Source organism: Rattus norvegicus, chromosome 8 (genome assembly GCF_021556685.1).
Source record: "Rattus norvegicus strain SHRSP/BbbUtx chromosome 8, alternate assembly SHRSP_T2T, whole genome shotgun sequence".
Taxonomy (NCBI): domain Eukaryota; kingdom Metazoa; phylum Chordata; class Mammalia; order Rodentia; family Muridae; genus Rattus; species Rattus norvegicus.
In genome coordinates this window covers 120,937,532-120,950,283 of record NC_141541.1, presented here as the reverse complement: position 1 = coordinate 120,950,283, position 12,752 = coordinate 120,937,532, and positions in this window count along the sequence as shown.

Genomic DNA, 12,752 nt, shown 5'->3' with positions numbered 1-12,752 from the left:
ATTTGCTCTATTCAGAATAGCTCTTACCTTGGGTCATCCTAACACTCCCTTGTAGTGTCCAGGGGACTTCGTTAGCAGAATTCAATTATCCTCCACTTCTGGCTGCACCCTCTCTGTCTTTACTTCCACTGGCCACTGGCTGGACCACAGAGTACTTTCTCGCACATTGACCAGTCTTGCAAGAGGACTTATATATCTTGGTCTGAGAATGATGGCTCCTTGTTTTCAATACAATGTAGAACTGTGTCCTCTGTAGGGGCCATGGGTAGAACTGAGAGAAAGAAAAGGCTTTCTTAAGTCTCAGCTCTGGTTCAAGAAAAAAAAAAAAACAACTTGGGCTACTTTACAGAGGACATTGAGATTCCTGAGTGCAGCTAATGTTTGCCATTCCCCAAGCCACATCCTCTCCAAAGGTTTTGATTCACGTTTGTGTATGCCTCTGGTATGACACATCACGTTTAGAGCTCTTTGATTTAATTTAAATAATTTAATATTATTTAATGTTTTAGATATTTCTATGAGGACAAGGGAATCATTTAGCTTTGCTCAGGCACAAGTAGACTGGTGGAGGAATTAGCCATCTGTCTCCCTAGAGCCACTCTTAACCAACAGGGAACTTTTTAGCAGAAAAGCATTTTGACCTTCCTGTCTGCAGAGACTTACCCTTTCTAGCTCCTCCTCCCACTGCCCACAGAGGTAATGAATGGTTAGTTTACTGTGTATTGTTTTCCTTCCTCTTTATTCTCACTTTTCTCACCCCCTACCTATGCCTCTCATCAAAGTGTCTTAACAGTATCCATTTTCTTCCTCCTCTCCTATTCCTCCTCCTCTCCCTCCTCCTCTTCTTCTTCCTCCTCTCCTATTCCTCCTCCTCCTCCTCTTCCTCCTCCTCCTCCTCCTCTCCTCTTCCTCCTCCTCCTCTTCCTCCTCCTCCTCCTCCTCTCCTCCTCCTCTCCTCCTCTCCTTCTCCTCTCCCTCCTCTTCCTCCTCCTCTTTCTCCTCCTTTTCCTCCTCCTCTCCTCCCCCTCGCCTCCTCTCCTCCTCCCCCTCCTCCTCTTCCTCCTCCTCCTCCTTCTTGCTTTAAGCTGTTGTGTTCTGATACCAATTCTCTGCTGCTGAGTGCCTTATGTCTCAGTTTGACTTGGCCATCTCTTACTATGAGCATAAAGCCCATGAGTTGAGCATCAGATTGCTTCCATGTCAGAAATCAGTTGTAGGTCTTGAGATGTCACTAGAACTGCTGATATGTTGCTGATGGACTTAAGGGGTGTATGATGCCCCCTCTTTTGTGTGACAACTTTCAGAACAGTTCTTGGAACTTACTAGTGGTGTCATACTTATGATTAGATTTTTATTTAAAAGGATACAACCCAGGAACAGGGTTCCTGGGAAATTTGGAAATTTGCTAAGGGCAAGGTTGTCATGGGGAGAGGCACACTGATCCTCTATGCTCCCTCTTTATGAAATATCCCTTTACAGAAGTGCCATCATTAACCAGGAGCTCCACTGAACCCCAATGTTTAGAACTTTATTGGTACTTCATTTAGTAGACATCATAGATTTATTAGTTATATGACTGAATTCAATGTCTGTTTCCTTCCCTCAGATTGGGCTGATCCAAAAATTCCTAATCATGTGACTGTTCTTTCCGGTGGCCAGCCCTCATCCTAAAGTTCTGTAGGGATTCCTGTCATATGCTCACTTCATTGGCGTAATCATGACCTCTTACCACTGAGGATGTTTTAAGGACATTTGGAGTCCTATGCCAGGAACTAAGAACAGAGACCAGTGTTTACTACACTATCCTCATTGGACAGAATGTAAACTGTAATGAGAAGTTTTCCCATCAACACCTATAAAAGTACTTTGACAGTTCCAAGCTTAACTCACAGAATGCAGACAGGATATCATGGGAGTTGCTGAGACCCTGATGCATGTGTGTCAGTGAAAACAGGTGACAATCACCTAGATTTCTAAAGTTAAGACTAATAGAATGAATGTGTTGTCCACAGTGACCATCAAAATCATATATAGCATGGGGACCCTGATTAAGACTGGTTGGGGAGATGACTGGGTTGTTAGAGTATCTGGTACACAGACCTGAAGACCAAATGTCTTTGTTAGGGTTTCATCGCTGTGAAGAGACACCATGACCACGGCAACTCCTATGAAAGGAAAACATTTAATTAGGACTGGCTTACAGTTTCAGAAGTTTATTATCATCAAACGGACAGGCAGACAAGTTGCTGGAGGAGCTGAAAGTTCTACATCTTGATCCACAGGCAGCAGAAGGAGACAGTATGCCACAGTGGGCATAGGTAGATCATAGGAGACCTCAAAGTCCACCCCTACAGTGAAATGTTTCCTCTAATAAGACCGCACCTACTCCAAAGAGGCCACACCTCCTAATAATACCACTCCCTATAGGCAAGCATTTAAATAAATGCATCTATGGGAGCCATACCTATTTAAACCACCACACTTGAGTTCAGATCTTTAGCACCCAGGTAAAAACGTTGCTTGTGGCAGAATGTGCCCGTAACCTTAAACCTAGGGGTAGGGGAATTGAATTGGAAACTTCTGGTTTCTTTGGGAAGTTGGGTATGTGTGCTGGGGCACACAGGTGAAAGAGTGTTTTGCTGAAGCAGACATGTGAAAGTACTTGTGATTAAGGAATATAAATATGACCGCATAGACAGTGGGAGCTTGAACATTGGATTGCTTTACTCTGTCTCGCTGTTCTTCACTAATGCCATGCAGGTATTGGTTTGCCCTACACTGTTGTTGCTGAGTTCTGCTTGTGGTTATGCCTTAGAGAGAAACTCGCCACTGTGAGCTTCCTTCAGCTTCTTGCTGCTTCTTCAGCATTAGGCCAGTGGTGAGTCTTGCAATTTCTTCAGGATTGAACTGCAGATGCTGGTTCCTACTTGGTTTGCTACGTGACTGAACTGTTGATACCCTGACAACAAAGATTGGACTTACCCCCCAAAGAACTATTTCTAAACGGGTCTATCCCTCCCCCATCTCCTAATAATTTTTCTCTTCCACTACCTGTGGTGGGTGGTGGGCTAGAGGAAAGGTTGAACATTTATTAAAATAGACTGTAAATATTTATACTTACATGGTATGGAGATAGGCTCTTTAGAACCTAGCTAGCTGGTCAACAATCAGTGAGTACTAGATTCAGTGAGGGGTCCTATTTCTGTATTCACCTCTGTCCTCCACACACAAATCTCTCTCTCTCTCTCTCTCTCTCTCTCTCTCTCTCTCTCTCTCTCTCACACACACACACACACACACACACACACACACACCCCTTCCTGGAGGACTTGCATGGGAATTTTCAGTTATAATTAGCACTCGCTGGAGATATAGGGCCCAACAGGCTTTGGAAATCCTACTAGCAATGGATTCTAAGGACTCTCCACATATAGGTAAACTCTTAGTCCCTGCCCATCCCATGCATTTTGGATACCCTGTGAGGTACTGTCTTTTCTCATTGTCTGCCTTTATCTGGACTTCCTTTTCACCTCCTCCTCCTCCTCCTCCTCCTCCTCCTCCTCCTCCTCCCCCTCCTCCTCCTCCCCCTCCTCCTCCTCCTCCTCCTCCTCCTCCTTCATAGTTTGTATGGATGCATCTCCCCTCTCAGGCCCGAGTTCATTTTTGTACTTAGCCAAGGACTTTCCCTACTATGTCTTTGTCTTCTCCCCTCACTAACCATCAGCCTCTGAGCCTTCGCTGTCCTGCATTGACCACCAGCTTCCCCCTCTTTGCGCTGGGAGGAACCAGTGCACTAAAGTTCTACCCAAACACTACTTGCTGTAACTACTTTGCTTTTTTGTAATAAGGCTTAATTGTAAGTTTTATCGACAGACTTATGTTATGCCCCCAGGAACCCTGTCTTGAATCAATTAGAATCAATTAATCACACTGTGATTAACTTTAATTGTGGGATATTTCCGACACCCAGCAAATAACCATTCACATATGTTTCAATTAATATTTTTACCCCCCTTTGTTGATGAATGATCTATTGTACTTGAGATTAATTAAATGTTAGCATGGTCCCAATTAACACTGTATCACCAATAAAAGCTGCCTTGACTGTCAATACTAGGCAAAAGTCTGTGACGATCTATCATTTACAATGCACAGTGTGCGCTCTCTGAGTACCATGTGGGCTTAGCCTCTTGGTATAGATACAGGGTGACCTAGTTAAAAGTGTGAAACTGTTTAAAGAGATTGAGGGTCTCGCGTTTTGACTTTCACTTGGAATGAAACCTTGTCTGCCTAGAAATCTCTCTCTCTCTCTCTCTCTCTCTCTCTCTCTCTCTCTCTCTCTCTGCCATTTTGCTGATCTCATACTTAATGTCCCTGGTTAGTCATTCATTTATAGTTTAGTTTGTTTATAAGCTTTATAAGGTGCTTTTATATTTAATACTTTATATGAAAGGTAGCCCAAGCTGGCCTCCCTCTTGCTGTATAGGTGAAGAGGAACATGAGTTCCTGATTCTCCTGTTTCCACCTCCCTAGTGACACCAGAACAATCATGCTTGATGTAGACAATGCTGGGGATCAAACCCAGGGCCACATTTGTGCTTGGCATGCATTCTACCAACTGAGGTACCTTTCCTGTTCTTAATTTCACATTGTCCTTGCCTTCTCTTTCACATTCTCTTCTGCATTGAATGCCTATTCACCTAAGTGCTGTTGGGTTGTAAATTCCAGGCTGCATCCTTTGTTTCCCAACCTTCCGTTCTTAAGATCTATCTAGTTAGGATATGAGGTCTGTTTTGTATGCAGATATTGTTTATCTTGGCCCACACTGACAAGCAGCACATTGGGTTCAACTCTGCTTTTAGAAGCCATTTGAGGATGAACATTTTTCCGTGTGCATCTGAATTGGGGATACACATCTGAGTAGATGCATCGTACTCAGGAGAGCACTGAGTAACAGGACAACCCTGAACTGTATTCTGCAGTCGATCCTACTCAATGCTGAGGGAGGTGAAAGTCTGGGGGTCTGAAGAGGTGTTTCAAGATTAAGTGTGTGACAAGTCTCAATCTTGGACCTTCTGAATGTCAGTGACATATTCGCTCTCCAGAATGCTGCCATCTCAGTCATGGGGATTTTCTAGAGAGACCATCTCTGGCACACTGGATGTGTGGTGTTTTAGCTTGGCCTCATCCTTGCTTTGGTGACTTTAAAGCATGTGGGTTGCTATGGACATCGAGACTCATCCAACCATTGTCAGGCAGTACCCAGAGACTATAAGCCCAAATTCTGCTCTTTAAAAACATCTGCCTTTAGTATTAGTCAAAAGCCTGTAGAGCTAACCAACTACTTTGGAGCGAATGATGAAGACATAGCAATTATCAGTGTGGGATATCTCACTTCCTCTCACAGAAGCAGGGCAACACATGGCTTTAAATGATCTACACCCCTTAACTTCTACAGTGATCTTGTTCAGTAAACTTGCCCCGGAGGTTGGTGTTCATATGGACCTTGAAGATGGATGTGATGACAGGACTCTTATTAGCCTTGGAAAGCTCCCATTTCTTTCTTGTTAGTTCTATGAGAATTTTGTGCAATGTGTTTTGATCCTATTCATGCCCCAACACACTCCTCCCCAGATCCATCCTCCCTTCCCTAACCACTCAACTTTATGTCCTCTTTGTAGTGCACCTACTAGGTCCAATCTCATATATTCTTGGACGTATAGTCTTCTATTGAATTATAGTTGATCTTCTAGGGGGCAACACTTTTCCTTTGTGCTTTTAATCTTATTTCTTCAATTAAAATATGATCATAAAATTTCCCCCTTCCTCATATGCCTACAAGGTCCCATTCATCACTTCAAGTTCATGACTTTTTTCTTTAATTATTCTTGCTATAAATTGATATATATACATGAGTAGATAAACAGCCTACTGTGTGCATTTAGTGTTGTTTATATGTATGCATTTTCAGGGATGACCCCTAGTACTGGGTAGTCAATTGGGGGATTCCTCCCTGAGGAAGACTATTTCCCCCTCACTCAATAGTTGTGAGTTGCCTGTAGGTTTTTTTCCTAGCAGTGAGGCCCCATAAAATCGAGGACGAAATTCTTAAACAAGACCAGCTCTCCATCTCTGCAGTTATCAATTGCCAATGGCTCCCCAGTGCTGGATGAGACTTCATGTCCACACTGGCTTGGGTTTTCACAGGGCTTGGACATACCATCACAGTTGCTATGGTTCGTACGTGCAACTGCCCTGCTGTAGATGGAAGACACCATTTCTTTTTATCCATCCATCCTCTCTGTATCTTTCACAGTTCCCACCCCCTGTTTAAAATGATCCCTGAGGCTTGGGGGGGTATAGATGTCCCTGTTGGCCAGTTGTGGGTCTCTGGGTTTACTGTAACTAGAAGCTTATCTGATGAGTATTGGGAAATGAGGGATCTATGGATATAATGATAGTCATTGGGGGGTCAATTTTATGATATCTCTGTCTAACACACTAATAGTAAGTTCTTCTCTAGGGCCTATGACCCATCTCACCACAGGTTCTTGGCATGGCAATGGTGCCAGGTATAAGAACTTAAATTCAACAGAGAATGGTTGGTTATCGCCACAGCATTCATGCCATTATTGCACCAGTGGGCATGTCTTTCCAAGCCAATGGCTATACCAGTTTGTAGGATTCACAATTGGGTAAGACTGATGACTATTTCCCTCCTCTGTCAGCCTGTACAACACCTTCAGCACTACGTAAACTGGATCAAAATTACCGGTCAGCACTATCTTGATACATCCATGTTCTCTCATTCAAGGATGTGGTGGTTTTGTATTTTGGGGATTGTTTACAGAAGGGTTGGCTTCTGTGGAGAGAGGCATCTCTAGATGCTGTAGTCTGTGGAGCTAAAGAGGTGATGGCTCAGTGGCTTGATGTACCTGCTGTGAAAACAGGAGGATCTAGATTATGTCCTTAGCACCCATGCAGAAGTCCAGGAGAATCACACATATCTGTAACTCAAATATTGTGGGATAGTGATAGGTAGACATTAAGAGCTCAGTGGCCAATCTGTCTAGCCCAAACAGCAAGCTTCCAGTTCAGGGAAAGACCTTGTCTTGAAAAATAACATAGGCTACAGGAAAACACTTGACATTCTTCTCTAGCTTCTACATGTGTATACATGGGTGCATACACTGCATATACATGTGTACACACACCACACAATATACACACATACATACTGGACAGGAAGGTAATCGAGCAACTACTGAGATCAAGCATTGGGCTACAGGGTGCCTACAGAGCTGCCATGATAAACCAAGAGAGAGGGAAAAAAGCCAAATGCTTTGTCTGTGTAGAGAGAGGAACAGGACCAGGGAGCATGAGTACAGGGAGGTGACAGCTAAGCTGGACTTTGACAGATGTGTAGGAGTTGATCACGAAGAAAAAAGGAAGAAGTCCTAAGGACTGGAGAAGCAGCTCCCTCCTTCCTCCCACACCCATACCCTGCCCCCCTTCCCTCCCACCCGGCCAGCAGTCATACGCAGAAATAATCCCGGATCCCGAGGGAAGAGGAACAAATGTTCAACACCGTACTGCGAGACTGCGCTCACTTGCTAAGCATACCCCTGCAGCACTTGTGCCTGTGAAATGCATTTCACGGCTCATCTGTTCCATAAATGAGATGTGAAGGCAGTTTACACCTCGTTTACATTTGCGCTGTTTTAAGGAACGGTATAGATACCACTCCGCCCAAGTAACGAAATGAGGTCGGCTGCCCGTTCTCTCTATGGACTGAATCCACAAAGCTCTCCAGACCCACCCAGGAACACAGACTCCTAAGTGTAGGGTAGAGCAGGTACCCGGGCAGCCTGAGAAGTGCAGAGAGAGAGAGAGAGAGAGAGAGAGAGAGAGAGAGAGAGAGAGAGAGAGGAAGAAGCCGGCACTGTGCTCCTTTGACAGGAGGATGGGTGAGCTTTCTCTTAAGCCAGTATTATGTTCATGGTGTAAAACTGATTCAAATAGAATGCAGAGACTTTCAGTGTTCAGTCATAAATCTCACTTTTGCACATAGTCATACCTGAGTACCTGAAAACTCTACTAAAATTCTTTCATGTTCCTTTTCTGTCAGGAGTGATCTCCGAGATAAGCTCTGTTGTGACATTTATATCCATAGACTCGCTGTGCTATTCCAGAATTTCATATACGCGAAATAAAATGCTGTGTGCTTTTCTTTAGGGTCCGGCTCCTTTTGCCCAAAGGATACTTGTGAGGGCTCTCCATGCTGCACCATGGCCCCGCAGCTTATCCCTTAGAATGGTTGAGTAGCATTCCAATGAACAGGTATAGTGTTCTCTGGTTGGTGAAACTTCATTTTGTTCCTTAGTTTGGGGTAATTACGAATAAAGCTACCATGAGTGCACTTACACAAGATTTTGTGAACTTAGGCATACTCAGGTCTTTTGGGGACATGGGCTGGGATGGCATTTCTCACGTGTAAGTGTGGGTGTACTTCAACTTCCTTAGAAACCTCCACACAGTTCTGCAGAGCCCTCACACCAGTTCCCACTCCCACTGGTGGCGGATGAAAGTGTTGCTTGTCGGTGTGGATTTGCGGTAACCACGTGACCCCCCACTCCCCCCCCCCCGCTCCCCGGGCAGCAGCACAAATTATTCAAGCGGTGTTAGACAAAAGCCAAGATGGACTGTTTTGGAAGAGACATGATATGGTAACTTCCTATACATGGGTTTTTACTGTACCACATCCTGCCTCTCGCATGTCCTGTACCTGATATTGACCTAGAATTCACTGTACATGAAAGTGCAGTGTATTTTGCCTCCTGGCTATTTACCTGCAGGGTGTTAAGCCCATGCCCTAGAGTTACATCTGCCCCTCCTCCTCTAGAGGACAGGTCACCTCGCCATTTTTAGCAAATTGGTATTTATAGCTTGTTTCAAATTTTTGTGCTTCGAAAACAGTAGAGCGTACCTTTCCCTTTTTCATCTCTACTTTTGTTCCGTAGTGAACTATGGCTGCCTGTCTCTCTCCTGTGTTCTCTCGTGGCTTGGTTTTTCTCCTGGTGACATGTAAGCTGCCTCGAGTTAGTCTTCCTTATGCCAACGGCTTTTGATTGCTTTAGTCTGTTTCATAAACGGCCTCTTTAAATTATTATTATTTCGTTTTAATTATTTTTCTTATTTTATTTTATTATTTGAGACAGGATCTCACCAGATAGCCCTGGCTGACCTCAACTAGCTATGCAAACCCAGCTAGCCTCAAACTCATAGGGATCTGCCTGTCTCTGCCTCCAGGGTGCAGGAGAATAAAGATGTGGGCCAATAGACCTGGGTCAAATTTTATTATTATTTTTTAATGTTATTTGCTCTTCAGAAAACATTTATCAACCAGAGACACAATTGAGCCAAATTCTTTTTATTTTTTATTTAATTTAATTTTATTTTTTTATTAACTTGAGTATTTCTTATATACATTTCGAGTGTTATTCCCTTTCCCGGTTTCCGGGCAAACATCCCCCTAATCCTTCCCCCTCCCCTTCTTTATGGGTGTTCCCCTCACCATCCTCCCCCCATTGCCGCCCTCCCCCCAACAGTCTAGTTCACTGGGTGTTCAGTCTTAGCAGGACCCAGGGCTTCCCCTTCCACTGGTGCTCTTATTAGGATATTCATTGCTACCTATGAGGTCAGAGTCCAGGGTCAGTCCATGTATAGTCTTTAGGTAGTGGCTTAGTCCCTGGAAGCTCTGGTTGCTTGGCATTGTTGTACATACGGGGTCTCGAGCCCCTTCAAGCTTTCCAGTTCTTTCTCTGATTCCTTCAACGGGGTCCTATTCTCAGTTCGGTGGTTTGCTGCTGGCATTCGCCTCTGTATTTGCTGTATTCTGGCTGTGTCTCTCAGGAGCGATCTACATCCGGCTCCTGTCGGCCTGCACTTCTTTGCTTCATCCATCTTGTCTAATTGGGTGGCTGTATATGTATGGGCCACATGTGGGGCAGGCTCTGAATGGGCGTTCCTTCTGTGCCTGTTTTAATCTTTGCCTCTCTATTCCCTGCCAAGGGTATTCTTGTTCCCCTTTTAAAGAAGGAGTGAAGCATTCGCATTTTGATCATCTGTCTTGAGTTTCATTTGTTCTAGGCATCTAGGGTAATTCAAGCATTTGGGCTAATAGCCACTTATCAATGAGTGCATACCATGTGTGTTTTTCTGTGATTGGGTTACCTCGCTGAGGATGATATTTTCCAGTTCCCACCATTTGCCTACAAATTTCATAAAGTCATTGTTTTTGATAGCTGAGTAATATTCCATTGTGTAGATGTACCACATTTTCTGTATCCATTCTTCTGTTGAAGGGCATCTGGGTTCTTTCCAGCTTCTGGCTATTATAAATAAGGCTGCGATGAACATAGTGGAGCACGTGTCTTTTTTATATGTTGGGGCATCTTTTGGGTATATGCCCAAGCGAGGTATAGCTGGATCCTCAGGCAGTTCAATGTCCAATTTTCTGAGGAACCTCCAGACTGATTTCCAGAATGGTCGTACCAGTCTGCAATCCCACCAACAATGGAGGAGTGTTCCTCTTTCTCCACATCCTCGCCAGCATCTGCTGTCACCTGAGTTTTTGATCTTAGCCATTCTCACTGGTGTGAGGTGAAATCTCAGGGTTGTTTTGATTTGCATTTCCCTTATGACTAAAGATGTTGAACATTTCTTTAGGTGTTTCTCAGCCATTCGGCATTCCTCAGCTGTGAGTTCTTTGTTTAGCTCTGAACCCCATTTTTTAATAGGGTTATTTGTCTCCCTGCGGTCTAACTTCTTGAGTTCTTTGTATATTTTGGATATAAGGATCTGTTGTAGGATTGGTAAAGATCTTTTCCCAATCTGTTGGTTGCCGTTTTCTCCTAACCACAGTGTCCTTTGCCTTACAGAAGCTTTGCAGTTTTATGAGATCCCATTTGTTGATTCTTGATCTTAGAGCATAAGCCATTGGTGTTTTGTTCAGGAAATTTTTTCCAGTGCCCATGTGTTCCAGATGCTTCCCTAGTTTTTCTTCTATTAGTTTGAGTGTATCTGGTTTGATGTGGAGGTCCTTGATCCACTTGGACTTAAGCTTTGTACAGGGTGATAAGCATGGATCAATCTGCATTCTTCTACATGGTGACCTCCAGTTGAACCAGCACCATTTGCTGAAAATGCTATCTTTTTTCCATTTGATAGTTTTGGCTCCTTTGTCAAAAATCAAGTGCCCATAGGTGTGTGGGTTCATTTCTGGGTCTTCAGTTCTGTTCCATTGGTCTATCTGTCTGTCTCTGTACCAATACCATGCAGTTTTTATCACTATTGCTCTGTAATACTGCTTGAGTTCAGGGATAGTGATTCCCCCGGAAGTCTTTTTATTGTTGAGGATAGTTTTAGCTATTCTGGGTTTTTTGTTATTCCCGATGAATTTTCAAATTGTTCTGTCTAACTCTTTGAAGAATTGGATTGGTATTTTGATGGGGATTGCATTGAATCTGTAGATCGCTTTTGGTAAAATGGCCACTTTTACTATATTAATCCTGCCAGTCCATGAGCATGGGAGATCTTTCCATCTTCTGAGGTCTTCTTCAATTTCTTTCTTCAGAGTCTTGAAGTTCTTATTGTACAGATCTTTTACTTGCTTGGTTAAAGTCACACCGAGATACTTTATATTATTTGGATCTATAATGAAGGGTGTCGTTTCCCTAATTTCTTTCTTGGCTTGTTTCTCTTTTGTGTAGAGGAAGGCTACTGATTTATTTGAGTTAATTTTATACACAGCCACTTTGCTGAAGTTGTTTATCAGCTTTAGTAGTTCTCTGGTGGAACTTTTGGGTTCACTTAAATATACTATCATATCATCTGCAAATAATGATATTTTGACTTCTTCTTTATCAATCTCTATCCCCTTGACCTCCTTTTGTTGTCTGATTGCTCTGGCTAGAACTTCAAGAGCTATATTGAATAAGTAGGGAGAGAGTGGGCAGCCTTGTCTAGTCCCTGATTTTAGTGGGATTGCTTCAAGTTTCTCTCCATTTAGTTTAATGTTAGCAACTGGTTTGCTGTATATGGCTTTTACTATGTTTAGGTATGGGTCTTGAATTCCAATTCTTTCCAGGACTTTTATCATGAAGGGGTGTTGAATTTTGTCAAATGCTTTCTCAGCATCTAATGAAATGATCATGTGCTTTTGTTCTTTCAGTTTGTTTATATAATGGATCACATTGATGGTTTTCTGTATATTAAACCATCCCTGCATGCCTGGGATGAAGCCTACTTGATCATGGTGGATGATTGTTTTGATGTGCTCTTGGATTCGGTTTGCCAGAATTTTATTGAGTATTTTTGCGTCGATATTCATAAGGGAAATTGGTCTGAAGTTCTCTTTCTTTGTTGGGTCTTTGTGTGGTTTAGGTATAAGAGTAATTGTGGCTTCATAGAAGGAATTCGGTAGTGGTCCATCTGTTTCAATTTTGTGGAATAGTTTGGATAATATTGGTATGAGGTCTTCTATGAAGGTCTGGTAGAATTCTGCACTAAACCCATCTGGACCTGGGCTCTTTTTGGTTGGGAGACCTTTAATGACTGCTTCTATTTCCTTAGGAGTTATGGGGTTGTTTAACTGGTTTATCTGTTCCTGATTTAACTTCGGTACCTCGTATCTGTCTAGGAAATTGTCCATTTCCTGCAGATTTTCAAGTTTTGTTGAATATAGGCTTTTA